The following is a 27,621-nucleotide window of genomic DNA, read 5'->3' on the forward strand; positions in this document are numbered from 1 at the left end:
CATCCACACAATGATGATCACATCTCATAGAGCTACCAAACTGTGGGCATTTTGACTGTCACTTTTCAGCCACTGTTCCAAATAGTCTCAAACATTTCTTGCGGGGCTGAAACCAGATAATTTAGCGAGCCTTTCCCGATAATTACTGGCGGCGAACATTTCTTCGCTTTCCATGATTCGCACTGGCTACATACTACTATCATTCACATATGAGGTAGCTATCTCTATGATGGTTACAATGTCTGTGTCCTTCAGACAAGCATACGTGTCTGAAGGACATTGTAATGTGAAGATAAAGAAACTGCATAAACACGGACATTATATCCATCACTGATGTAGCCATGCCTCGACGGGCTAAAATGACGATAAAATATTTAAGGTTGAATAACAAGTACACTGTTTTTGTTCTACAAGTTTTCGGCGTGTTGGGCCATCTTCAGGAAACAGATAACTATAATCTGGAAGGGATGCTCTTTCTTAGGTAACCAGAATTGTAAGCAAAGATACAATGCACTTGCATAGGCTGTTGAGCAGCAAAATTGTTTCTTAACGTTGAAATTACACTTTACCCAATGGACAATTTTAAACACAACAAATAATTAAACTACACATTACTATAGATTAAGTAGTTATAATGCTAACGTTTTTGACGTTTTGACATTGGCTGAGAAACTGTTGATCTGAGCACTCTTCATTTATTTTGTGAAACAAACATATTTTACATTGTAAATTACATTTTATGCAATGGACGATATTAAACACAGTATACGTGATTAAAATACACATTATTACAATATTACAACTTACGATGCTGAAGTTTGTGCACCACTTAAGTTACTAGCCCTCAGTTTTACAGTTCTCAACCAATGTCACGGTGCCTCAAACTATGCATCATAAGGAATAACCTATAATACTCTAAGATGATGTATTTTAATTATTGTGAAATATTGTCCATTACGCAAAGATTAACTTACAACGTTAAAAAACGTATTTGTTGCACAACATGAATGAAGAGTGTTCAGTCAATGTCAAGACCTCACAAACTTCATCATTATAACTGTTTAATCTGTAATAATGTGTAGTTTAATTATTTATTGTGCTGGGTAAAGTACAATTTCAACGTTAAGAAAAATGTTTGATGTACAACACTCTATGCAAGTTGATTGTATCTTTACTTATAATGTATGGTTACCTAAGAACTAGTGTCCCTACCAAACGCTAGTCGATTGATTCCTGCAGATGGCCCAGTAAACCGAAAGCTGGTTTCAAATAAACAAAAATCAGTGCAACAAAATCAGTGTACTTGTTATTCAATCTTCTACCAAACTTCTACCAAGAAGTAAAGGAAGAATCGTAAATAAGATAAAATATTTCTCTCCCTGTGCAGAAAACAAGAAATGTGCGAGCAAAAGGGCTGTCTACTTCGTGACATATGGAAGCTTTTGATGTTTCTGATCAACAGTCATACAGTAATTTTTAAATAAACACACCACCATTCGACGGTATTGTTGTTTATATAATTACGACCAGATTTCGGTCTTTTATTCCATTTTCAAGTGATTGAGTTCATGTCATTAATATATATTGCAGAACATTAAGATCAAAATTGACCATAAATTAACCATGATTGTGGTATCAGTTTGGATTCCGTAGAAATACTGGAACACGTGAGGCAATACTGACCTTACGACTTATCTTAGAAGAAAGATTAAGGAAAGGCAAACCTACGTTTCTAGCATTTGTAGACTTAGAGAAAGCTTTTGACAATGTTGACTGGAATACTTTCTTTCAAATTCTAAAGGTGGCAGGGCTAAAATACAGGGAGCGAAAGGCTATTTACAATTTGTACAGAAACCAGATAGCAGTTATAAGAGTCGAGGGACATGGAAGGGAAGCAGTGGTTGGGAAGGGAGTAAGACAGGGATGTAGCCTCTCCCCGATGTTATTCAATCTGTATATTGAGCAAGCAGTAAAGGAAACAAAAGAAAAATTCGGAGTAGGTATTAAAATTCATGGAGAAGAAATAAAAACTTTGAGGTTCGCCGATGACATTGTAATTCTGTCACAGACAGCAAAGGACTTGGAAGAGCAGTTGAATGGAATGGACAGTGTCTTGAGAGGAGTATATAAGATGAACATCAACAAAAGCAAAACGAGGATAATGGAATGTAGTAGAATTAAGTCGGGTGATGCTGAGGGAATTAGATTAGGAAATGAGACACTTAAAGTAGTAAAGGAGTTTTGCTATTTGGGGAGCAAAATAACTGATGATGGTCGAAGTAGAGAGGATATAAAATGTAGACTGGCAATGGCAAGGAAAGCGTTTCTGAAGAAGAGAAATTTGTTAACATCGTGTATAGATTTAAGTGTCAGGAAGTCATTTCTGAAAGTATTTGTATGGAGTGTAGCCATGTATGGAAGTGAAACATGGACGATAAATAGTTTGGACAAGAAGAGAACAGAAGCTTTCGAAATGCGGTGCTACAGAAGAATGCTGAAGATTAGATGGGTAGATCACATAACTAATGAGGAAGTATTGAATAGGATTGGGGAGAAGAGAAGTTTGTGGCACAACTTGACTAGAAGAAGGGATCGGTTGGTAGGACATGTTCTGAGGCATCAAGGGATCACCAATTTAGTATTGGAGGGCAGCGTGGAGGGTAAAAATCGTAGAGGGAGACCAAGAGATGAATACACTAAGCAGATTCAGAAGGATGTAGGTTGCAGTAGGTACTGGGAGATGAAGAAGCTTGCACAGGACAGAGTAGCATGGAGAGCTACATCAAACCAGTCTCAGGACTGAAGACCACAACAACAACAACAGTGGTATCAGAGAAATCCGAAGAGCCACCAGCACCAACCATAGGAGGCTAAAAAATTCTGAAGATGGCCTGTATATAAGCTGAAACGGGTTAGTAAAAAAATATTATTGCGATCTCGACAATTCATTTTAACTCAAATTAAGAAAAAAATTGGCACCCCACGAAATGCCAGATGTAAGATCATCATCTTGTAAAATGATCAGTAAAAATTACTATTACTTGCTATTATTTACTGATCTTTTTACAAGATGGTGATCTTCCATCTGGAATTTAGTTAGGAGAAAACATTTTTCTTAATTTATGATCAATTTTGAGCTTGGTGTCCTGCAGTATATGGTACTGACATAAACTGCATCACCTGAAAATAGCATAAAAGGCCGAAACGTGTGTCGTAATTAAATAAACAACAATACAGTCAAATGGAGGTGTGTTCTTTAAAAAACATGGGGAAGTGTGGGTCGGTCTTGTTGGAGCGCTCGGATAGCCGAAGTGGTTGATCGAAGAACTGGCACCCGCTTTTCACGAACCACCGACTGCAGTGGCGCGTATTTAACCCGAAACTATAAGGAGTTTTTTGTGAATTTCAGTTACGTCAAGGCCCTCCGCCGAGTGAGCGACTGCAGAGGGCCGGTAACGTTTATTGCCGGCTGATGTGAGACCATCCGCAGAATCCGACGGCAAGCCGTCTTCTCTCGATTACTTATCCAGTGGTGTGGCGTCCGGTGTACGGTGCTCTCCTCGAAACGGACGCCAGAGCAGCCTGGTATTTGGTCAACCACAGATATATGAATCGCCAGAGACTCCATTCTACACGTATGGTAGACTCTCCGTTATGTCTCCACTGCCATCTGCCTGATACGGATGAACAGATTCTGGAACGTGAGTTTTCCGTGGAGGATGACGAGACTGATGTGGGCCCTCATTCAGCGCGTGACTCCAACTGCAGTGACTCTGACTTCCCTTCTCTTCCCAGATTGATATTTTATCCACATGCATGCAGTTACATGGCTCAAGGATATTACCATATTGTATCTTTACCTGGATGGTGAGACGCACTTTCTCGATTTTTGGACCTTCCTTGTGGAACGATTCACTTGTCTCCGACGTCAACCGCGTTACCGCCAGTACTATGCTAATTATCTGAGTAGTATCTTCTTGGACTCTCTCCGCAGTTGGGGCCACTTTTATGGACCGCAACAAGTCACAGAAACATATGGACACTATCTTTACGAATACGTGCCCGCCCCTACTGTCCGGTTAGATGGGTCCTCGGACGTTTTGTCGCTAGTAACCGCGGTTGTAGTGTCTAATGTTGGTTCAGCCGAAACAGCGGACTTCACGTTGTGCTTATGTTTTAATTTTGCTTTTGCTGTTTCAATACTTTTTTTTACCTCCTAGAAGGGCGCAGTTGTAGGAATAAAGATTTTTTTATTAACCTGCCTCCCTGTCGCACGAAAAATAGTTAAGGTGATAACAAAAAAATGCAAACTTGCTTAAGGGGACCGCTCGCCGCAATAAGCGCCAAATTTGGGTTCGAGTCCGGACCCTGAACAAATTTTCATTTGTTACAAACAGTTGACTGCAGTCCACACTCACAAAATGCGAATTCATCTCGTAACAGCGATCGCGGCTAGTTTCATATGCAGAATGTAATACAATTTGCACGACCTACAGCACTCCCTCATAAAGTTATGCTGCTTGTAGTCAAGGGATTTTCAGCTTCTGCGTAGCACTTCCTCAACAACTTTGCAACTTATATTTACACCCCAGTTTACTTTATGTCCGAAATTCTAGTACTGCTACCTTACTTCAGTTAACTATGTATTTTTGTGTTTTTCTTTGTGGCTATTTAAATTAATACACTTATATTTTGCTACTAATATTAAAAGTCTCCTAAAATATGTTTCAAACAGTCGTTATAAGCTGTATCGGCAGTAACTCGTGCAACTAAAGAACGTAGCCAAGTCTCCAATAACTAGATATTTTCATAAACAAGTTGTGCTTTATTAGCTCCAATACGCGCCAACACACGTATCAAATAATATTTGTTAAAACTGATTATATATTCCAATCAGTGTGGCGAAACTATACAGATAATAATGACCTGATTGTGTCGTTAGACCCAAACTACAGAACACTATTCGTTGACTACAGTGGTGATTCAGTGCGGTGGTTGTGATGTTCGGCATTTGAGCAAGGCAGTCGACAGCTGATGATCGGCTGCAACTGCCGAAGCCAGCCATCGTCACCAACTCTGTAATTTCGCAGCTGTGCCTCAAGCAGATAATCAGTTTCAATTCGTTTACAATTTCTGTTTCTCTCGGAACAATGTCTCTGTCAATATATCCATCTATTACTCAAAAATATGCCAGAAAACTTAACTATTCTTTTTATTCAACAGAGTTCCGCAGCTTCCAGGGCGCTGCAACATCCAGGAATGTTACGACAAAAAGTAAGTTGCAAGATACACGGCCTGACAAAAAAAAAGTGAAGCGCCCAGAAGACGTGATCGGATGTCAACGTAAATACGTACACGTACACGCCATCGCGCGGGTACGTAAATCATTAGAGTTGCAATTCTCTGTGATAGGTACAAAGGTCACCGGAGTGTATTAGTGTTTTTTGAGTTTAGCGTTGTTACCATGCTTGGTGGGGTATATAAGGGGTGTGAACACCGTCCGATATTGAATGATCACTGTGAAGGACACGGAGATGCTGCGTATTCACGTGAGACGATGTTATCAGCACGTGGCAGGGTTTGAAAGGGGCCTCATTTGGTAGGCTGGTCGAATCGTGCACGGCCCAGATTTGAGGGGCATTCGGATGCGACAGTAGCCCAGTGCTGGACGGCGTGGCAACGTGAGGGCCGGTTTACACGTCGTAAGGTTTCCTTTTGATCACGTCTGGCCGCCACAAAGGAGGACTGAGTATGTGTGCCAAGCATATCGTAAGCCCTTTACTTATACGAGTATACATGCCATCCGAGAACAAGTAATGGAGTCCCTGCAACATTCTGTGCTATCTCGCACCGTTGATCGGAGACTAGCAGCAGCTGGACTAGACATTTACCTTTTCATGCGTAATACTCCGTAAGTAGCTGCGTTTAGTGTGGTAGCGTGATCGTGAAGCATGAACTGCTAATGAATATGGCGTCACATTATGTTCAGCAACGAATTTGGTATCTGCACTACCCCGAATCACCATTGTCGGTGAATATGGAGGCGACACGGGTGATGTTGACGTACTTCCGTAGCCAGTAATATCCCCAGATCTGTCCCCGACGGAACATGTGTGGGACTAGCTCGGACGTCAACTTCGTCACAGTTTTAGTATCCACGATATCAATGACCAGTTGCAATAGTTTTGGACGAGCTTGCCACAGGAGAGGGTACAGTGGCTTTATGACACCCCTCCCAGTCGAAGCACTTCATGTATCGAGGCCACAATGCAGCTACAACGACGTACTGATAAGTGGGCTCATGCGCCAAGTTCTTTGCAAACTCGAGTTCGTAATTACTGAAATAATCTGACATATCCTTTCAACGCGTGAAATTTCATTTCGTTTCCTCCTTCTCTTCAGGGTGCTTCACTTTTTTGTCAGTCAATGTATATTTTATTTCAAGATTTACTTAGAATAAGAAAGTAATTTAGAAATAGTTGAGACTAGTTTGCAGTTAGTGTCGTTTCGCTCATGTACGCCATACTGGTGCATTGAGAATACCTTGCTGTGTAGATTTACATTAGAATAATATTCAAGTGTATAGTTTAAAATACAACTTCTGGCTACGGATTCAACACAAATGGAAACTGTGCTCTGTTATGTAACACGAACTTTGCAGTTTATTCCAAGAAATGCAAGTAGTTGCAGGGATTAGCTAATCTGTTTTTAAGTCACATATTTAACTTCAAATTGTTCATCCATCATCATATGATGCTAGTGCGTCCGAAGCTGCAAAGCATAGAATGTAGTTTTGGTGGAAACAACTACAGTATGGAGACGAGAATGTACTTTACACTCAGTATGGAGACGAGAATATACTTTACAGTCAATATGGAGACGAGAATGTACTTAACAGTCGTTCGTATTCCTTTACAGTCGTTCGTATTCCTGTCTGCAGGAAAATTTCAAGTAGTTCAAATGGCTCTGAGCACTATGGGACTTAACATCTGAGGTCATCAGTCCCCTAGAACTTAGAACTACTTAAACCTAACTAACGTTAGAACATCACACACATCCATATCCAAGGCAGGATTCGAACCTGCGACCGTAGCGGTCGCGCGGTTCCAGACTGAAGCGCTTAGAACCGCTCGACCACTCCGGCCGGCCAGAAAATTTAAAAAGTGCTATAGGACATAAAGATAATTCGGATTGCATTCGTTAATAGTTCCCAGGGGCACTTCAGAACAAATAACCATTAAGAACTGTACGTCCTGCTCATCTGTCTCTGAAGTGTGTGAAGAGTGCGACCTAAAGGTTACCACTGCAGCAGCAGGAGTTACGTTCTTAACCAATTCCTCAAAGGAATCGTGTCAAGGATATCACAGGTCTTGGTTGTAAAGCAAACAACGAAAAAGAAGGTGAAAATGCTTCTGATATTTTGAAGAGGGCTAGGTCCACAGCCTCAGTGAAATACACTCCTGGAAATTGAAATAAGAACACCGTGAATTCATTGTCCCAGGAAGGGGAAACTTTATTGACACATTCCTGGGGTCAGATACATCACATGATCACACTGACAGAACCACAGGCACATAGACACAGGCAACAGAGCATGCACAATGTCGGCACTAGTACAGTGTATATCCACCTTTCGCAGCAATGCAGGCTGCTATTCTCCCTTGGAGACGATCGTAGAGATGCTGGATGTAGTCCTGTGGAACGGCTTGCCATGCCATTTCCACCTGGCGCCTCAGTTGGTCCAGCGTTCGTGCTTGACGTGCAGACCACGTGAGACGACGCTTCATCCAGTCCCAAACATGCTCAATGGGGGACAGATCCGGAGATCTTGCTGGCCAGGGTAGCTGACTTACACCTTCTAGAGCACGTTGGGTGGCACGGGATACATGCGGACGTGCATTGTCCTGTTGGAACAGCAAGTTCCCTTGCCGGTCTAGGAATGGTAGAACGATGGGTTCGATGACGGTTTGGATGTACCGTGCACTATTCAGTGTCCCCTCGACGATCACCAGTGTAGGAGATCGCTCCCCACACCATGATGCCGGGTGTTGGCCCTGTGTGCCTCGGTCGTATGCAGTCCTGATTGTGGCGCTCACCTGCACGGCGCCAAACACGCATACGACCATCATTGGCACCAAGGCAGAAGCGACTCTCATCGCTGAAGACGACACGTCTCCATTCGTCCCTCCATTCGCGCCTGTCGCGACACCACTGGAGGCGGGCTGCACGATGTTGGGGCGTGAGCGGAAGACGGCCTAACGGTGTGCGGGACCGTAGCCCAGCTTCATGGAGACGGTTGCGAATGGTCCTCGCCGATACCCCAGGAGCAACAGTGTCCCTAATTTGCTGGGAAGTGGCGGTGCGGTCCCCTACGGCACTGCGTAGGATCCTACGGTCTTGGCGTGCATCCGTGAGTCGCTGCGGTCCGGTCCCAGGTCGACAGGCACGTGCACCTTCCGCCGACCACTGGCGACAACATCGATGTACTGTGGAGACCTCACGCCCCACGTGTTGAGCAATTCGGCGGTACGTCCACCCGGCCTCCCGCATGCCCACTATACGCCCTCGCTCAAAGTCCGTCAACTGCACATACGGTTCACGTCCACGCTGTCGCGGCATGCTACCAGTGTTAAAGACTGCGATGGAGCTCCGTATGCCACGGCAAACTGGCTGACACTGACGGCGGCGGTGCACAAATGCTGCGCAGCTAGCGCCATTCGACGGCCAACACCGCGGTTCCTGGTGTGTCCGCTGTGCCGTGCGTGTGATCATTGCTTGTACAGCCCTCTCGCAGTGTCCGGAGCAAGTATGGTGGGTCTGACACACCGGTGTCAATGTGTTCTTTTTTCCATTTCCAGGAGTGTACTTGAGTTAAGTCGTTCCGTTTTAGGCTTTTAAAATATTATTTATTGCGACGGCAATTTATTTATTTATTTATTTATTTATGCATTTATTTTACCTGGCAAGATTAGGGCCTTCAGGCCCTCTCTTACACCTAACCAGGCATACTCAGATTCAAAAAATTTCAGTGTCTACAGAAAATTAGGACATATAACATGTTATACAATATTAATGTTAAAGAAAAAAAATAGAGATTATAAAAGTAGTACAATGATAATTATAACAATCAAAAAATAATTATAACAATCAAGAATAATAAAAATAATAATAATAATGATAATAATAATAATAATAATGACTATGTATAAGAAAGTAAACATGTTTTTCTTTTATGAGTGTCAGTCCTATTGCTACTTGGGAACACATGATCAAATGTCAAGCAGTGTGGAACATTGGGAACTACTCAACAACATAAAACTGTGACATGTTGGAACATAATTCCCAGCTGTGTAAAGCCAAATACATGTGGTGGTATAAATCTATCCACTGTTCCATACACCATGTGAGCACTCCTTAAGAAGCTGATAAAATAATGACATGCTTCTGACATGATAGTAAAAACAACATCCACTACAAACACTAATAACGTCAAAATTTCGTAGCAGGCATGGTGGATGGATTTTGATGCATCCATCACTCCTGCTATTCGAGATTTTCACTTTAGTGTTTGTAGTGGATGTTGTTTTCACTATAATGTCTGCTGTCTGCTGTTATTTTATCAGCTTTTTCATGAGAACTCGAATGGTATATGTAACAGCAGATGGATTTATTCCACCACATGTATTTGTATTTACACTGCTGGAAACTATTCTTGTACAGAGATACAGTACTGGAAAGAAGAATAAAATTTTCGAGTGGCCTGGAACGACATCCATGGGTAGCACACCTGCCTGGTACGCAGTGGGTGCCTAACGAACATAAACACTTGGGGTGACCGGAACACAAACAAGCAGGGAGCACATCACCACAGAGTGTGTGTGAGAGAGCGTCATTAACACCTGACTCAGTACCAAGACATTATTGCAAAGGAAGGGTAATGATATTTTGTGAATGTGGCAGCTTGAAGTAGCTACCGTAAATACTACACAAGAATGCCTCTCAGGCTGCAAATCTTGCACAAAAGACATCTCTGATGCTCAGAAACAAAACGTTAGTCCAGCAGAGAATGCTGACAGGTTCAAAAAATCGGAGCGCATTGAATCACCCGCAGGGGGTATCACGTCATTGACTACTAAACGAACCACTACTTTCCTTCTTCTGAGGGTCAGAGTCTAGCCATTCCGTCTGCATCACTGATACCGACAGAAGGCCAGTTCCATTAGTTTCTGGATGACCTATTGACATATGATGAAGCATTGCCAGCTGCTACCAGTTTGGGAGTCTACTGATACGAGGCCATAACCATCCTGCAGTGTGGGCAACTGCAACTCTGCGAGCTGACATTCCTGCCAGTCTGACAGGCTGACTTAAGATGAGGGACTTGCGCCTTCTCGCCATGACGACATCCATCATCACAGGTATGCAGATTTCTGGGGGCTAACCTAAGTAGAACTAAATTAACAAGAGTGCTGAGGCTTTGGCGGCCACCCACAGTCATGATAAGGTATGGGGGCACGCCAGCCAACTGTCAACGTTGCACGACGCCGTAGAACTGACCACAGGCAGCACTAGGGGCTAGGACCACTGATTCCACGATGGGTGCTGACGTGCCGCTGAGCACATCCCTGGGATGTGGACGTGCACGGCTGCTAACAAGCCACGCTGAGGAGGAGATTAAATCACTTTAAAACACTTATCAATAATTTAATGCTGTCTTATTGACTTCATGTGTGTGGCACAGTTCTTCGCCACCACCTCTCTGCTCGACCATCCTGAACCCTTGTAGGGGGCCACATCCAGTGACTTCCTGCACCATATTCTAGTATGTCACAACTTTATGTTACTGAACGGATCTCAGTACCCCACAATGAGTGACTATGAGTATGTGTCGAAATTGTAGTTGCAGTAAATAATATTTTAACAACTTAAAGCGGAATGACTTCATTCGAAAAAGCTTCTGACATTATTTCACAGGAAAATCACTTTTCAAGCAACGTTGTAAACTAGGGCATGTTAAGTGTTACGTGACTTTTTCGTTAGTTATTTATTTTCTATTCCTTCTGTAGGTAGTGCACTGCCAACCCACAGCCAGTCGCTCCTTGGAGTTTGTTTTGAGAACAGTTACAACTTGCAAATGACTTTTAATGAATTAAAAAGGTGGTATTGGGATGTGTAATGAGATACTAGTGATGTTACAGCGATTTCTTGGGCTGTGCCAAAAAGAATGTAGACTTTTCCTATTGCAATACATTCCTGTATCTAAATATGCTGGCACCATAAGTTGACTCTCATGTACAGTTACATATCGAAGGCTATGCTGCATAAATTGCGAAAGTAAATTCTAACAGTCTACACTCAGTGGTTCGCTGATTGAGGAGACGTATGTTTACCTCATGCCTTCTAAAGACGTCTCGTTATCCCCATAGGAATTCTACTCCATAACTCACGGCTTGTAACGTAGCTATTTTCTACAGTGAACGTGGTAACTGATATCGCTACTAATGTCACTATAATAACGTTCGAAATCTTTCATTTCATAAAAAGGTTACAGCCGTATTTATTCGTCCAAATAAGGAACACTTATATCAGTCGTTATGTAACGGGTTATCAGAAAGTTTACGTTCAAAGGCCGTGCAGTCCAAAATTGGTACGACAATCAGACAAAATCGCCACGAGCACTGAGGCATTCATCCCACCGACGCACCACGTTGAAGATACCCGTTTGTTAAGACACTGTGGCCCGCTGCGTGAAGAAGTCTGTAACTGCCTTCTGCGCATCCTTGCCCTTCAAGGTCCTTTTTAAGCGATCGAAGGTATGATATTCGCATCGGCAGGGATCAGGACTATAGGGTGGGTGCTCGAGTGTCTCCCACTTCAGTCTCCCAGTTGAGGCTGGACTGCCAGATCGACCAACGTTTTGTGTCGAATCTCGAACCTCACTGAACTTGGCACCTCGTTCACCGGTGTTTTTTGAAAGACCTACTGCCTAATATACATCCTTCATTCTACCATGGGCGTATAGCGCTGTTTGTCCTTCGGCAGCCAAGAAAAGAATAACAGCACTTTGGTCCTGTTCGAACACATTTGGTAATAACATCGCCATAGTCCACCTTTGCACATTTACCCTGCCCTTGTTGGGAAGATACGAATGCCACACTAACCCCTTGACTAGATGTCGGTGTTTATATACCCGCATACGAGTCACGCTACGTTACATACACGCTGCAGTAATATTCTCAAACGGAAACTCTTTGGTCTGTACTTATAGTAAAAAATGCCTTGTGCGGGCCAGCGAAAATACGAGGGTTGGAACTTAAATAGTGGAAACCATTTATTCACAACTGATACAAAAGAGTTAAATGTTTGTACCTGTTACTGTATTTCAAAGTAGTCACGAGCGTTGTGTAGAGCCCGTTGCCAGTGATGTGGAAGGCGTAGTATACCGTTAGCAGAGCCTTTTTTGTTGATGGTGCTAATGGAGCAGTCTAAAATTATGTTGATTCTCGTGTACGACTGTCATGGTGTTATCCTAACGCATTACGTTGCTTCACGGCAGACCGTCCATGCACAGTATAACCGTTCGTTTTTGGAGCATCACCTGCGACCAGCTTTGCGAAAGAAGCGGCGACACTTTCTGCGCAACCCTCCCATCCAAAAGCACCACATTGCCCGGGCGCATACAGCGCAAGCTGTGGCTGCTCTGTTCGGTCGATGAGACTGGGAAGTACTGTAGCATCCACATACTCCCCGGACTTAAGTCCTTGTGGCTTTGATTTGATTCCGAAGATGAAGGAACCACTTCGTGGCATTCGCTTCAGAACTGTTCCAGAGATTCGACAGGCAGTAGAGCGCTCCATTCGCACCATCAACAGAACAGGCTCAGCTAACGGTATGCTACGCCTTCTACATGGCTGGCAACGGGTTCTACACAACGCTGGTGACTACTTTGAAGGAAAGTAACAGGTGCAAACATGTAACTCTTTTGTATCGGTTGTGAATAAATAGTTGCCACTATTTAAGTTCCAACCCTCGCACATAAGCGAATGTACTCGTAACGATCGCAATGTCCAATCAAAATATCGTGCAGAGGAGCCATTGTACCAAACATCACTGACTTTTCTTGAGAGTCATTCAACCTCAAATTAAACATTGCCCAAGACAATTCTAGCAATTATACAGCTTTCAATTACAAAACTGTAGCTTGTTCGTTTGATAACGTTTTACATGCTCACATCGACAGCCAAGTTAGGCTGTTAAATGATCGCTCCTAACAGTTACTTGCTTGCCTGCGCAGGGTGCATTTCCGTCAGAGATCAGGAATATCAGCCGAAATTCGTTAAGTTGATCTTATTAATCTGTCTGCTACCGAAATATATTTTTTAACTAAATAATATTGGAAATATGAAACGTCAGTACGAGTAAATATTCCAGTATGGTTCGCTTGATTTTGTATTAATTATCAGTTAATTATCTTTTAATTATTTTTGCTTGAAGTTACGCGTCTTGCAGTCTATTTTAAGGTTAAGTTCCCACAATCTTCAACAGTTCAAAGATGAAGTTTCCTACTGACAGAAACTTTGGGACTCTCTGGGTCCAGGTGTCCTGTCCATCTGTCGTAGTAGATTGGGTAATCCGCCTCTCTACCGACACGCACAGCAAACCGGTGAATGTAACTATATTGGGATTAAATAATATCCCACAATAAGGAACAAACACCATAATTTGACGTACCATAACACATCTGGTGTGATTGCAGTTATTTATTGCGGTAACACCTTTCAGGTAACGAATTAAGACATAGGTTAGGACCTGAACTGGTTTTTATGCGAAAATAAGGGCACCATACAAAAAAATTAACATTAACACTAATGTCCTGTAACATTGCCTCTAGCCTTAGTAATGGACTCAATTCAGCGAGAAAGAGAATCTACAGATTTCTTCAGCTATGCCATATCCAGCTGAACATCCTCGTTAATTATTAGATCCCATAGACTAGACTGTTCCACCATTGCCCCAAAGATAACAAACGACTCCGGACCCCCGTCAGTTCGCAGTCGGGCAGGTGCAGTTAATTTAGGCTACTTTCCAGGTGGCCTGCTACACGCATTCTGTGCATACACCAGTCAACTGACCACCCCTGCCCGCGTGTGCTCGGCCAGTAAAGTACGATTACATACGCTATGGCCCGGCAGCTCGACCTCCTCCACTAAGCATTCTGTGCAAAAACGGAAGATAATTGCTTAACACCCTGTCGGCTGCGTGGTCATTAAAAATGGAGCACGAGCTCAGACTACGAAAGGATGAGGAAGAAAATGCCCTATTCAAAGGAACTATCCCAGCATTTGCCAGAAGTAATTTACAGAAATCACAGAAAACAAAGTCTGGTTGGCTGAATAGGTATATGAACTGTCATCGTCCTTAATGGGAGTCCAGTGTGCTAAGCATTGCGCCACCTCAGTCCGTCGGCTCTGTGTACGGGTCTCGATATTACCTTACCTGTCGTTGCAGAAAGAGCAGACTGAAGGTGGTGTGGGACTGCTTTCCTATATCTAGGAGTACAACATAGGTACTGCTGGTCATCGGTACATGTCTTGGCGCTTGACTATCATTTGGTAAACATTATGGATTCTAAACCTGTAATAAATGTGTCTCTGCATTCATGAGCTTCGTAAGGGCAAATGTTGTCTACCTTGTAGATAAGAATAAACTATTACTTATCTATTGGAACGGAATTTTTGCTATTGTTTTTAACAAATTTTTTTTTTCTAAATGTTTCAGCCATCTTTAGTGGTGTACAGAGACATCAGTGATGTAAGTATTTATTTAACTATGAATGTTTTGGTTTGAGATATGTAGACTTTCATATAATTCACACACATTAACATGCTAGCCTTAAGTGGTGGTGAGAGAGGGTGGAGGGCTTTGTTTTGAACTATGGCTGCATAAGATAACTGTAGAGACCAGGCGTGAACTATCTCGTTTACCACGCTGCCAGCTTCAACAAGCAATTGCGTGGTCGCTATTACCAAATGTTTGGCGTACTCTCCTCTACTTTGGGTGTCTGTTCTGCTCTCACAGAACACGCCTGCAGGCAGGTTGCCCTGCGAGTGGGAGGCGGGGTTTTTTTCCCCACACCGCTTCCCTCTGCTCACGCGGTCCAACTTCTGGCAGCAGACTGTCATGATATAGTATTGTCCGCACTAAAGTAATAGTTTAAAGTTGCCTTAATATAGATTGACCACTTACTCTTATGACACCTATATTTTAATTATGTCCATTGGTTCTTGTGTCAGCTCTTCTATTCTCAACATTATTTGATAAGTTTTCACTTAACCGTGTGTCACAACATTCTTCTTCATTGTACTTGACCTTGCTGCTACGTTAACTGAGGGTGATGGGAACTGTTGAGGGTTTCAGTGTGGTTAGATGATGGGGTGTGGAGGAAAAGTTCAAATTTCTAGGTGTTCATATAGGTAATACACTGTCATGGAAAGACCACGTTCAGGATCTTGTTCAAAGACTTAATGCTGCCATTTTTACTATTCGAACGGTATCTGAAGTGAGTGGTCGTTCGACACGAAAATTAGTCTACTTTGATTATTTTCATTCGCTTATGTCATATGGTATCATATTCTGGGGTAACTCTTCCCATTCTTAGAGGATATTTTTGGCTCAGAAACGAGCGCTTCGAGTAATAAATGGTGTAAGTCCACGTACCTCTTCTCGACCCTTGTTCACGAGTCTGGATATGTATTGGCCTCTCAATATATATATTCCTTACTGTCATTTCTTGCTAACAATATTAGCTTATTCCCAAGAATAAGCAACTTTCACTCAGAATGAGATTTTTTCACTCTGCAGCGGAGTGTGTACTGATATGAAACTTCCTGGCTGATTAAAAGTGTGTGCCGGGCCGAGACTCGAACTCGGGTCCTTTGCGAGGTACAGGCAGAAGTAAAGCTATGAGGAGGGGGTGTGAGCCGTGCTTGGGTAGCTCAGATGGTACAGCACTCGCCCGCGGAAGGCAAAGGTCCCGAGTTCGAGTCTCGGTCCGGCACACACTTTTAATCTGCCAGGAAGTTTCAACTTTAACTCAGTTAATATTCGGCAGGAGTCAAACCTGCGTTTGTGCAGGAAGGTGTGCACTATACTGCTGCATCCATTTTCAATAAGCTACCACTCGAATTCAAAAATCTTAGCAGTAATCCACGCGCTTTCAAATCGAAACTGAAGAGTTTCCTCATGGGTCACTCCTTCTATTCTGTCGAGGAGTTCCTTGAAAAATTAAGCTGATTCTTGTTGTATTGTTGATTGTGTTTACTTAAACTTATGGATTGATTTTTTCAGGTTCGTAAACATTCTATTTTTATCTGTTCTTACTGTTATGTTGTAATTTCATGTACTGACACGTTCCATGACTTGGAGATTTGCTTCTCAGTTTCATGCTACGGAACTTGACGTGTAAATAAAATAGAATAAAAATAAAACGACACGAGGTCAGCGTGACTGTACCACCAAATGGGGCTGGCCCTGCAACAGGAGGCAGTTGAACGAACGTGAAAGGTGTGAGTGTATGTGTGTGTGTGTGTGTGTGTGTGTGTGTGTGTGTGAATCAGTGAGCAGTTACGGTGCGCTGTGGTGGTGGTCTTGATTACAACAAGCTATTGGTCACAGCATTGTTTCACGTATAAGCGGAGCGTTCCGAATCACACGCACTACTAACCGAAGGCGAGAGTAGTGGTGCTAGACCACTATCAACTACAGCGACAGATGGCCACTACATTATACAACATGCAAGAACTGACCCACATCAAACACTGGGTGCAGTTGCAACCACAATTAACGGAACTGCAAGGCAAGCAGTCTCACGCTTCACAGTGGCTAGGCAACTGCGTAGGGCGGTCTCTACGCCGGACGACCTGTACGCTATGTTCCATTGACACCCGCTCATCGGCGGCACCGTTTGCGATAATGCCAAAAGAATAGAGACTGGACCAACGAAGAGCGTACTATTCTCGGATGAGAGATGATTCAGTCTCAGCACTGATTCTGGACTCGCTCTTATTTGGCGAGGGTGGGAACACGTTATACTCCCACTAAAATTGTCGAACAGGATCGTTTTGGTGGTCCAGGTGTTATGGTCTAGGGAGGCATAATGTTACTTGGGCGTACTGACCTCCAAATCTTTGGATGCGTTGCACTCACTGGTCAAAGTTATTATGACGCTGTACTCATTTCCCACGTGCGTCTTTTCAGGGGTACATTCGGACCTGACATCAATGTTGTACATGAGAATGCGCGACTGCATCGAATGACACAGGTGAGGTAGTTCTTGGAACGAACGATATTCGGCGAATGCTCGGCCCTGTCTGTCTGTTCGACTTAAATCGCATCGCGAAAGTGTGGGATGGGTTGGGAATTTGTATTGCAACACGTCCATATGCACCAAAGACTATCCAGCAGTTGCAACTGTGCTGGTAGAGGAACGGAATGCCTACCACAAGAACTCCTTACCAGCTTTGTGTCCAGTGGAGGAGCACGGTGTGGAGAACGCATTGCAGTGCGTAATGGTCGCACACCCTATTAAGAATCATGTCTGGCCGTTTTTCATGTCCAGGAGACCTTCACAATTCGCGGTGACTTCGGCGTAATTATTGTTTTTGAATAATAGTGTCCTTTAACTTCTTCTCATTGCATATTTCTGTCAGTTACACTCCGCTGTAGCAGTTCTTTCTATGAATGGTCCAAGTGTCGTCGAGCTATGTTTCTTAGTGGCGACACATCATGCGACAGTTGCTTTCATCCTTACGTTCTGCACATCAACGTAAACATCGAAAAGTGTCACGACTGAAAGTGAATAAAGATGCAAAAACATTTCAGTGAACTTGGATCTGCCAGAGAAACGTTTTCGAGATGAATACGATTGTGTATAAGAGCTGCAGTTGACTTCAGTATCTGTTGCCCTACTTTTCGATTAAATCCACATAGGTCTTAAAACCTATGCTCCGTGGATGGAGAATGTGGTAGACGTATGAACGGAGACTGGCATGTTTTGCTGTTAATACGAGATGACGTCTATTGTATCAGTATGGTCCTAGATGAATAGGTCGATAGGGACCTTACCTTAGTGTCCAAGATCACCGGATCTCAAAAAAATGGCTCTGAGCACTATGGGACTCAACTGCTGAGGTCATCAGTCCCCTAGAACTTAGAACTACTTAAACCTAACTAACCTAAGGACATCACACACATCCATGCCCGAGGCAGGATTCGAATCTGCGACCGTAGCGGTCTCGCGGTTCCAGACTGTAGCGCCTAGAACCGCACGGTCACTCCGGCCGGCTCACCGGATTTCAGTCCTCTGGATTTTTGTGTCTGTGGTCATCTCAGAAGCGGAGTGTACAGCAGTGCCGTTAATACAACCGAAGAACTGGAACAGCAAATTGTACAGTATTGTCAAGATTTACGAGGTGGTCTTAGAGTTTTCGAAAGAATTCATAACTCACTGCGGAGACGAGTGCAGTATTGCATCCAAATGCAAGGATGACTCGTGTAAAGTATATGTTTGAGGTCCCAGGTGGCATGACGAATATTGTGAAGTGATACCGTGCCACAGTTGACTGTTTAATATTGTGTGTTTTTTCCGCTTCACACTTTGCACATCGTCCTGAGAATACGTAAGGACAAATGGAAGATGAAACTCCGCCCACAGAAATCAATTACAAGAGCAAATGGCCTGCTGCTGATGAGCGTAGTACTGCAATTACAAAAGTTAGCCATTTGACAATGGGCAATGTAGTCCAGAACCCGTTATAGCAATAAAATAAAATTTCTAATACTGTTTATGTGTGGTTGCGTTCTCCACTAACAGTCCTTACCGCCCACGGAGGTTAATATGATCCAGCACAGACCCACACTCCCATCGAGCGCCACCTATCCACAGTCCCTGTTCATTTCCTCCTGGCTCGATGCTCTGAGATTCCCACTGGAGGTCGGACGTACTTGTGCATCGGCACTGAAGAAGGTGGATCCATTGTCCATCAAGGCGAATCAGTTATATGAATGCGTGGTGTCTGTGCTTTCGGACATGTTCCGTTCTTTCGGACGAGTTTCATGTCTGACTGCGAGTCGAAACTGGTACCAATCGTTATTGTTGAAAACACATGGAGAGGTGTTAAAAATCATAAATATTTGCCACCTCTAGTTTTATGTGTGCTAGCTACAATTTGAAATGACATGATGGAAACTTTTGTGCAGACCAGGTTCAGAATACAGACATGTATCTTTCGTGTAGACATTCAGGACTTCGGAATCTTGATAAAACAATGAAACGGTGAAACTTTATCATCTCAAAGGGGTCAACCCTGGCGAAAGGAGACATTTCAGTTCGAATCCCAGTCCAGCACCACACCACTATTCTAAACATCTCATGTTCCAATACAATAAGAAATAAGTGCCCCGTGACTTACATGATGACTGCCTCACTAACAAAAACCACTGTTGTGTAAAAAAACAAACTGGTGACAGAGTTTCTACCTGGCGTGACTTACGCCTCTGTCATGTTCAACCTACACTGACTCTTCTAAAGTAGGTAGCGAAGGGGGGGGGGGGAGGAGTCGTCCTGTTTAATGTCGATTTGGAACCCTTCAGTGCTCAACTTGGGTTACCAGAGGTAAAGGTGGTCTGTTTGTGTTTGTTAAAAATGGATGCCCGATGTGTGAATCGAACCCAGACCTTAAGTGTACGTAGGTAGAATGATTCTCACAGACCACCAACCTACACAGAGCATTGGTTCATGAGTGAGTCGTAATGAAGGAAGCCCCACACTGAAAGATAATTCTGATTCGCTGGAGGTTGATTACAACCTCTGTTATACATTTATTTCCTTGTTCATTTATATCGATATTCACTAGCTGTGTTGGCTACCCAATGCGTGCTTTTCACTTGATTTTGTAATGTCTGAATTGAAATCACATAACAGCTAGCTGAACGAACTGGCAACAATGTAGGATGCAGAAATTTCTGCTGGAAGTGTTGCTTTCCACTTGTGATTGTGTACTAGTGTATGTATTTATGGTCTACTCATAAATATGTTGCCGGCCGGAGTGGCCTTGCGGTTCTAGGCGCTACAGTCTGGAGTCGAGCGACCACTACGGTCGCAGGTTCGAATCCTACCTCGGGCATGGATGTGCGTGATGTCCTTAGGTTAGTTAGGTTTAATTAGTTCTAAGTTCTAGGCGAGTGAAGACCTCAGAAGTCAAGTCGCATAGTGCTCAGAGCCATTTGAACCATTTGAACCATAAATATGTTGCAGCGTAAACGCAGCGGCCAAATATCGAGCACATTCTCATCTTTACGTTTTTAAATCGCATATTACCACTTCGGCGACGTGTGTGTTCCTAGCCTACCGCGGTTATCCAGCCAGGGAAACGGAATCAACAGTTTAACGTGGAATCCGAACCACGTGTTGTTTCTGACGATTCCCCACATCTTTGAGATTGAATGGTGGGTTAAAAGGAAGATTGAAAAGTCGATGTTCTGATCAGGAATAGATCTCACACAACTTCTCGATTTCCTGGCACTCTTTTTTTTTTACCTCCAAAACTGAAAAATCCACAGTTTCGTCGAGACTCGATCCCGAAATTTCTCGTCTTGTATACACGTGCTTTACAGCTTTATTTTTTTATCGTTACAACTCTCTTCTTAAAAAAGAAAAACAAAATCAGAGTTAATTCCACATGGTACCGCCACTTTTATACACAAAAAATAAAAATTCCTTTCCAGTTGTTCCATGCAAGTACTTATTTACTTGCAGGGTGGCGCAAGAAATGTGTTACCATTTTGTTTTTTAAAAAAAACTTTATTGTCAATACAATCTGAAAGGAACATATACTGCAATGAAGAGCCGTCCATGGAGATTTGTTCTAACTCAGCACATGCTCAATATGTCCACCATTTCGTTTCCTAACTTCCTTGAAACGAACACTGAAGTTAGTGATTACCCTACGGCACATGTCTTCCGTAATTTCACTGCAAGCTTGAAGAATAAGTTTTCTGAGCTCCATTAAATCACGTGGACGTTTCTGGAAAATTTTTTCCTTTAGGTACCCCCAAAGAAAAAAGTCACATGGATAGAGGTCTGGACTATTTGGGGGCCAATTTTGTCCGTCATTGAAGCGACCTGGAAACCTGAGTCAAATGATCCGCATCTCGAAATGCTCGTGTAAAAACTCAACACAGTGTTTGCAGTATGTGGCCTTGCTCCATCTTGCATGAACCACTGCGTGTTGAAGGGCAAGGCAGTAGCAAGAAGCTGTGGAATGAAGCTATTGCGAAGCATGCTCAAATAACGCTCGCTGTTCACAGTTTCTTCACAGAAAAAGGGTCCAATAAGTCCGTGACTGGAAATTGCTGCCCACGCTGTAATCCTCGGAGCATAATGTTGTCGTTCATGAAGCACTTGTGGGTTTTCAGTGGCCGAAAAGCGTACATTTTGTTTGTTAACCACACCGTCTAAATGAGTCCAACAAGGCTTTTCGTTTCATGAAAAAGTAACACAATTGTCGATCGTTGCTGTGTCGTCAGTCTTCCATTGTCAGCCATTGCTGCTTATTAGTCTCCTAGCTGCAGCATCGTGAATTACACATCATTTCGCAACTCATTTGTTTTTCCAAGCTCTGCTGGTACTGCTGTAGAGATCCCAGCGGGATATCTAATGTGCGTCGTGAAAGAAACAATTGGTAACACATTTCGTGCGCCACCCTCTATTTTTAATTGATGAAAAAGACCAAAAGGACCACAAAAGTGAAATAAACTGCAAAACAATATTCCTATAAAGGAGCCATGATAAAACTACCACAAGGATACGCTAACTCAACCGATAAGTTGGCGACGAAATAGAAGGTTCAACATATTGGCCGATAGGTCGTGACACCCTGCTTTCCTGATGGGGTCGATAGTGCGAAAACAGCTGCTGAGGTCTCTAGTATTACTCCTAGTATTCCTCCCGCGTTTGAGATAATTCTTCCGGAAATACCGAAGGTTGAAGATGTCGATGAGTCTTCTGATATTCCAATGATTCAGCAGCAGCAAATACAGGCGCACCTAAAATTATCTGTTCCCTCGATGTCACCCATTCAGGTGACGACGCAACGATCAATTGTTGTTAATCCCGTGGAGGCGATTGTTGGCCGGAAATCCTCCCTGTGGACCAAGATGTTGAGGTGCCTGCACCCTCTCTTGTGCGTCGATCTGAATTGCAAGGATCCCATCCTAGGAAGTGGGCCTCTAAGGCTATTTGATTGTCACTTACTTCGGTTAATGTTCAAGAACCGCCTACGTCCCCGACTGTCGATGTGTATTGCCTTGTACTTGTTGTAAACAACGGGTCGAATTTGAGGGCGCGTTGGCTCATAAAAAGAAACGTAAAGATTTCAGAGGCGGTGGTGGTTGCCCCCCACCCTCTGACTCGTTAGTGGACTCGGCAATAGATCTTGACACACACTGATCAAGTAATTCAGTTGGTCAGCAGATCGAATTTTATTTATTGTTAAATATGCATGCTTATAGGTTTTTTGCTTTGAATGTTAGTATGGTGGAATCGGACCTGCGGTTCGTTTCGTTGCGTCAGTTTATTTATGAATCCTGTTCGGAAGTCGTAGTGCTACAAGAATTTCAGTTTATTCACTTTTCCCTTCTTAGTTTTTGCACTGTGTTGAATGGGGCTTCCGAATATCCGAAGGCGACTGCTTTCTGCTTTGTCTTTTAGAGATGGCATTCCCATTGTAGTTCAAATGGCTCTGAGCACTATGGGACTTAACATCTGAGGTCATCAGTCCCCTAGAACTTAGAACTACTTAAACCTAACTAACCTAAGGACGTCACACACATCCATGCCCGAGGCAGGATTCGAACCTGCGACCCGTTACCATCCATAGGGGTTTTCGTCGGGGAAGTCCGCTTTCACTGTCGTTGTTTGTTCTATCACTTTAGCCGCCTCTCGAAGGATTGTCACTCAGTTACAAGGATGGACACTCCTGGGCGAGACGATCTCGTTACGGACTATATGATTGCGCTACTCCGTTCTCCCGCTGAAATTCCATAGCCCACAGCTACTTTGAATGCCTTTTGCCCGCATCAATGAAGGCAAATATCGGTTGATAAAATAAGGGGTTTTAATAAGCTGTCATATCGTGGGCGACGGTGCTCGAGACTCATAAATCTTTTAGTTCTCCACTCCAAATCGCTACATTTAATTGGAAGTCGGTTATGAAGAAGATATAAAATGCAATCCTGGATCATGAACGGTGTTCCCTTAAGCCAGGGCCGGCCAAACGCTGCACAGTGTGCAGACGTGCGGTAGTGCTGCACATGTGCGCACGTGTGCGACAGCGAGCGACAGCGACGTCTGTTATTAGACATGTGTCCTAAATGAACGACGGCGTCTCCACTTCCCTGTGGTACAAGCAAGAGCGCAACATATCCAGTCTCGTTTACCCCTGGTGACCGTAACCTTAACAGAGAAGTACTGAGAAATGGCAAGTACTGTGACAAAGCAAAGGACGGGAGATCTATGTTCTTAGTCGTTTAAAAATGACTGGTAACTGCAATTCTTTTTTGTAGCCGTTGGCGAAAACTCACAGCGTTTGCTGTGCCGCAGAATAATAGGCGGCCAGCGTAAGTTTTCAATTGAAAGACACTACAATACATATCACAAAGACGAGTGTAGTGTACTCAACAGTGAAGAACGGCAAGCAAAATTAAAAGTCCTTAAGAAAATGGATGAGACACATCCACTCGATTTTACTGTACATCAAAGTAACTGATACTTCTTGAACTCTTAGTTTCTTGTGTTACATTTATGTCTGTTTCATTGTACGCTGTACAATGTACTGTTTTCAGTTTTCCAGAATGACAACCACACTAAATCTTCACTGCGAGCAAGTTTTAAAATCGCATTAAGAATTGCACAATCTGGGAAACCCTTTTCAGAAGGGGAGTTTGTGAAAGGGTGTCTGATTGATGCTGCAGAACTTGTGTGTCTCACGAACGTTAGCAAGTTCCAAGAAATCAGTCTATCCAAACAAACAGTGACAAGACGTATCAGTGCTATGGCCGGCGATCTGTACAGGCAGCTAATAAATAAGGCTAAATACTTTGTTGCTTTCTCTGCTGCGCTCGATGGAGCAACACATCTTACAGATACAGATACAGCCCAAGTTGTGATATACATACGAGGTGTCGATAAGGCACTTTGTGTAACAGAGGAGCGACATCTGTGCGTAGAAACATGCACTACATGAACGCTGACGGCTACGGCGTGCAGGCTGTGACCCGGAAGTTACACACGTACAGGAGCACCGCAGGCGTGCAGAATTTCTGGCCGGCCCTGCCTTAAGCTGTTTCAAAAAGTTCGGATCCTGGATACCTACGTTTCGTGCAAAGCATATTACATCGCTCAGACCTTTCTCCTTCCCGCGATGATGTCTAGGAAAGTAAAACGGCGGTCTTGGCTTTTTTTAAGGCAGCACCATCATATTTTTCGTATGCGTGTTCTCTCGGGGATTTGGGACTTTCCAAATTCAAAGGAAAGCGTCAGTGTTATTTGTTCGCCGCACCATGTTGAATATCTCTCACGCAATCCACATATTCACTTCCCGCTTATTTTACTGTCTGTGGGCGAGCAGTCTTGATCCCCATGCATCTCAGTACCGCATTTTTGGTGATGTGCGGGTGAGGGATTAACTGTGCGTCACTTGTTGAACCGGCATCGCCGCAAACTTCTTGGGAGACGGTGTGGTTTCACCTTCTCCATTTTGTTCAACCAATGGCGGTGGCGTCCTCGTGGTATCACGTGGTGCACAACCTAATATCCACCAATGAGCGTCTGTTTTGTATTCGACTTACTGTCACGGACCAGTGCAGTCGTTGTCCCGCTAGAGACACTCTACAACATAGATATATTTGTCATGGTCACGAAGCGAACTGGCACAGGCTGAAAAAAACCATTAGCGTTTCTAATTCGATACACTGAGACTGCCGGCCGAAGTGGCCGTGCGGTTAAAGGCGCTGCAGTCTGGAACCGCAAGACCGCTACGGTCGCAGGTTCGAATCCTGCCTCGGGCATGGATGTTTGTGATGTCCTTAGGTTAGTTAGGTTTCACTAGTTCTAAGTTCTAGGGGACTAATGACCTCAGCAATTGAGTCCCATAGTGCTCAGAGCCATTTGAACCATTACACTGAGACTGCCTTTTCGGCTGATATCCCGTTACGTCCAGGCTCCTCCCAGTTGTCGAGGGCAAAGTCAAATATTACTGCATGGTTGTTGGGCTACTATGTTCATTGCATTATGATGAAGGGGGCAATACACACATCCTCGCCTTCCACCAATATTTGGCCACTGCATATTGGAAGTGTTTGTGCCTGCCGGGGCAGGCTTTTTGAAACAGCTTAAGGCAGGGCCGGCCAGAAATTCTGCACGCCTGCGGTGCTCCTATACGTGTGTAACTTCCGGGTCACAGCCTGCACGCCGCAGCCGTCAGCGTTCATGTAGTGCATGTTTCTACGCACAGATGTCGCTCCTCTGTTACACAAAGTGCCTTATCGACACCTCGTATGTATATCACAACTTGGGCTGTATCTGTATCTGTAAGATGTGTTGCTCCATCGAGCGCAGCAGAGAAACCAACAAAGTATTTAGCCTTATTTATTAGCTGCCTGTACAGATCGCCGGCCATAGCACTGATACGTCTTGTCACTGTTTGTTTGGATAGACTGATTTCTTGGAACTTGCTAACGTTCGTGAGACACACAAGTTCTGCAGCATCAATCAGACACCCTTTCACAAACTCCCCTTCTGAAAAGGGTTTCCCAGATTGTGCAATTCTTAATGCGATTTTAAAACTTGCTCGCAGTGAAGATTTAGTGTGGTTGTCATTCTGGAAAACTGAAAACAGTACATTGTACAGCGTACAATGAAACAGACATAAATGTAACACAAGAAACTAAGAGTTCAAGAAGTATCAGTTACTTTGATGTACAGTAAAATCGAGTGGATGTGTCTCATCCATTTTCTTAAGGACTTTTAATTTTGCTTGCCGTTCTTCACTGTTGAGTACACTACACTCGTCTTTGTGATATGTATTGTAGTGTCTTTCAATTGAAAACTTACGCTGGCCGCCTATTATTCTGCGGCACAGCAAACGCTGTGAGTTTTCGCCAACGGCTACAAAAAAGAATTGCAGTTACCAGTCATTTTTAAACGACTAAGAACATAGATCTCCCGTCCTTTGCTTTGTCACAGTACTTGCCATTTCTCAGTACTTCTCTGTTAAGGTTACGGTCACCAGGGGTAAACGAGACTGGATATGTTGCGCTCTTGCTTGTACCACAGGGAAGTGGAGACGCCGTCGTTCATTTAGGACACATGTCTAATAACAGACGTCGCTGTCGCTCGCTGTCGCACACGTGCGCACATGTGCAGCACTACCGCACGTCTGCACACTGTGCAGCGTTTGGCCGGCCCTGGCTTAAGGGAACACCGTTCATGATCCAGGATTGCATTTTATATCTTCTTCATAACCGACTTCCAATTAAATGTAGCGATTTGGAGTGGAGAACTAAAAGATTTATGAGTCTCGAGCACCGTCGCCCACGATATGACAGCTTATTAAAACCCCTTATTTTATCAACCGATATTTGCCTTCATTGATGCGGGCAAAAGGCATTCAAAGTAGCTGTGGGCTATGGAATTTCAGCGGGAGAACGGAGTAGCGCAATCATATAGTCCGTAACGAGATCGTCTCGCCCAGGAGTGTCCATCCTTGTAACTGAGTGACAATCCTTCGAGAGGCGGCTAAAGTGATAGAACAAACAACGACAGTGAAAGCGGACTTCCCCGACGAAAACCCCTATGGATGGTAACGGGTCGCAGGTTCGAATCCTGCCTCGGGCATCTCGCTTCCCACGCCCGGGTTCCCGGGTTCGATTCCCGGCGGGGTTAGGGATTTTCTCTGCCTCGTGATGGCTGGGTGTTGTGTGATGTCCTTAGGTTAGTTAGGTTTAAGTAGTTCTAAGTTCTAGGGGCTGATGACCATAGAAGTTAAATCCCATAGTGCTCAGAGCCATTTGAACCATTTGAACCTGCCTCGGGAATGGATGTGTGTGACGTCCTTAGGTTAGTTAGGTTTAAGTAGTTCTAAGTTCTAGGGGACTGATGACCTCAGAAGTTAAGTCCCATAGTGCTCAGAGCCATTTGAAATACAATGGGAATGCCATCTCCAAAAGACAAAGCAGAAAGCAGTCGCCTTCGGATATTCGGAAGCCCCATTCAACACAGTGCAAAAACTAAGGAGGGAAAAGTGAGTAAACTGAAATTCTTGTAGCACTACGACTTCCGATCAGGATTCATAAATAAACTGACGCAACGAAGCGAACCGCAGGTCCGATTCCACCATACTAACATTCAAAGCAAAAAACCTATAAGCATGCATATTTAACAATAAATAAAATTCGATCTGCTGACCAACTGAATTACTTGATCAGTGTGTGTCAAGATCTATTGCCGAGTCCACTAACGAGTCAGAGGGTGGGGGGCAACCACCACCGCCTCTGAAATCTTTA

The 27,621-nt window shown here is 43.8% G+C and overlaps 1 protein-coding gene across 4 annotated transcripts in view; it reads left to right on the plus strand.

Annotated features, from left to right (window-relative positions):
- Window positions 1-10,299: 10,299 nt before the first annotated feature.
- LOC126471625 (uncharacterized) overlaps window positions 10,300-27,621 on the plus strand; it is a 142,062-nt gene continuing 124,740 nt past the window's right edge. For all 4 annotated transcript variants that reach the window (XR_007586356.1, XR_007586357.1, XR_007586358.1 and 1 more), the window contains exons 1-2: window positions 10,300-10,418; window positions 14,779-14,811. The gene's annotated coding sequence lies outside the window, so the exon portion shown is untranslated. The remainder of the gene's footprint in view (window positions 10,419-14,778; window positions 14,812-27,621) is intronic.

This window comes from Schistocerca serialis, chromosome 3 (assembly GCF_023864345.2).
Source record: "Schistocerca serialis cubense isolate TAMUIC-IGC-003099 chromosome 3, iqSchSeri2.2, whole genome shotgun sequence".
NCBI lineage: Eukaryota > Metazoa > Arthropoda > Insecta > Orthoptera > Acrididae > Schistocerca > Schistocerca serialis.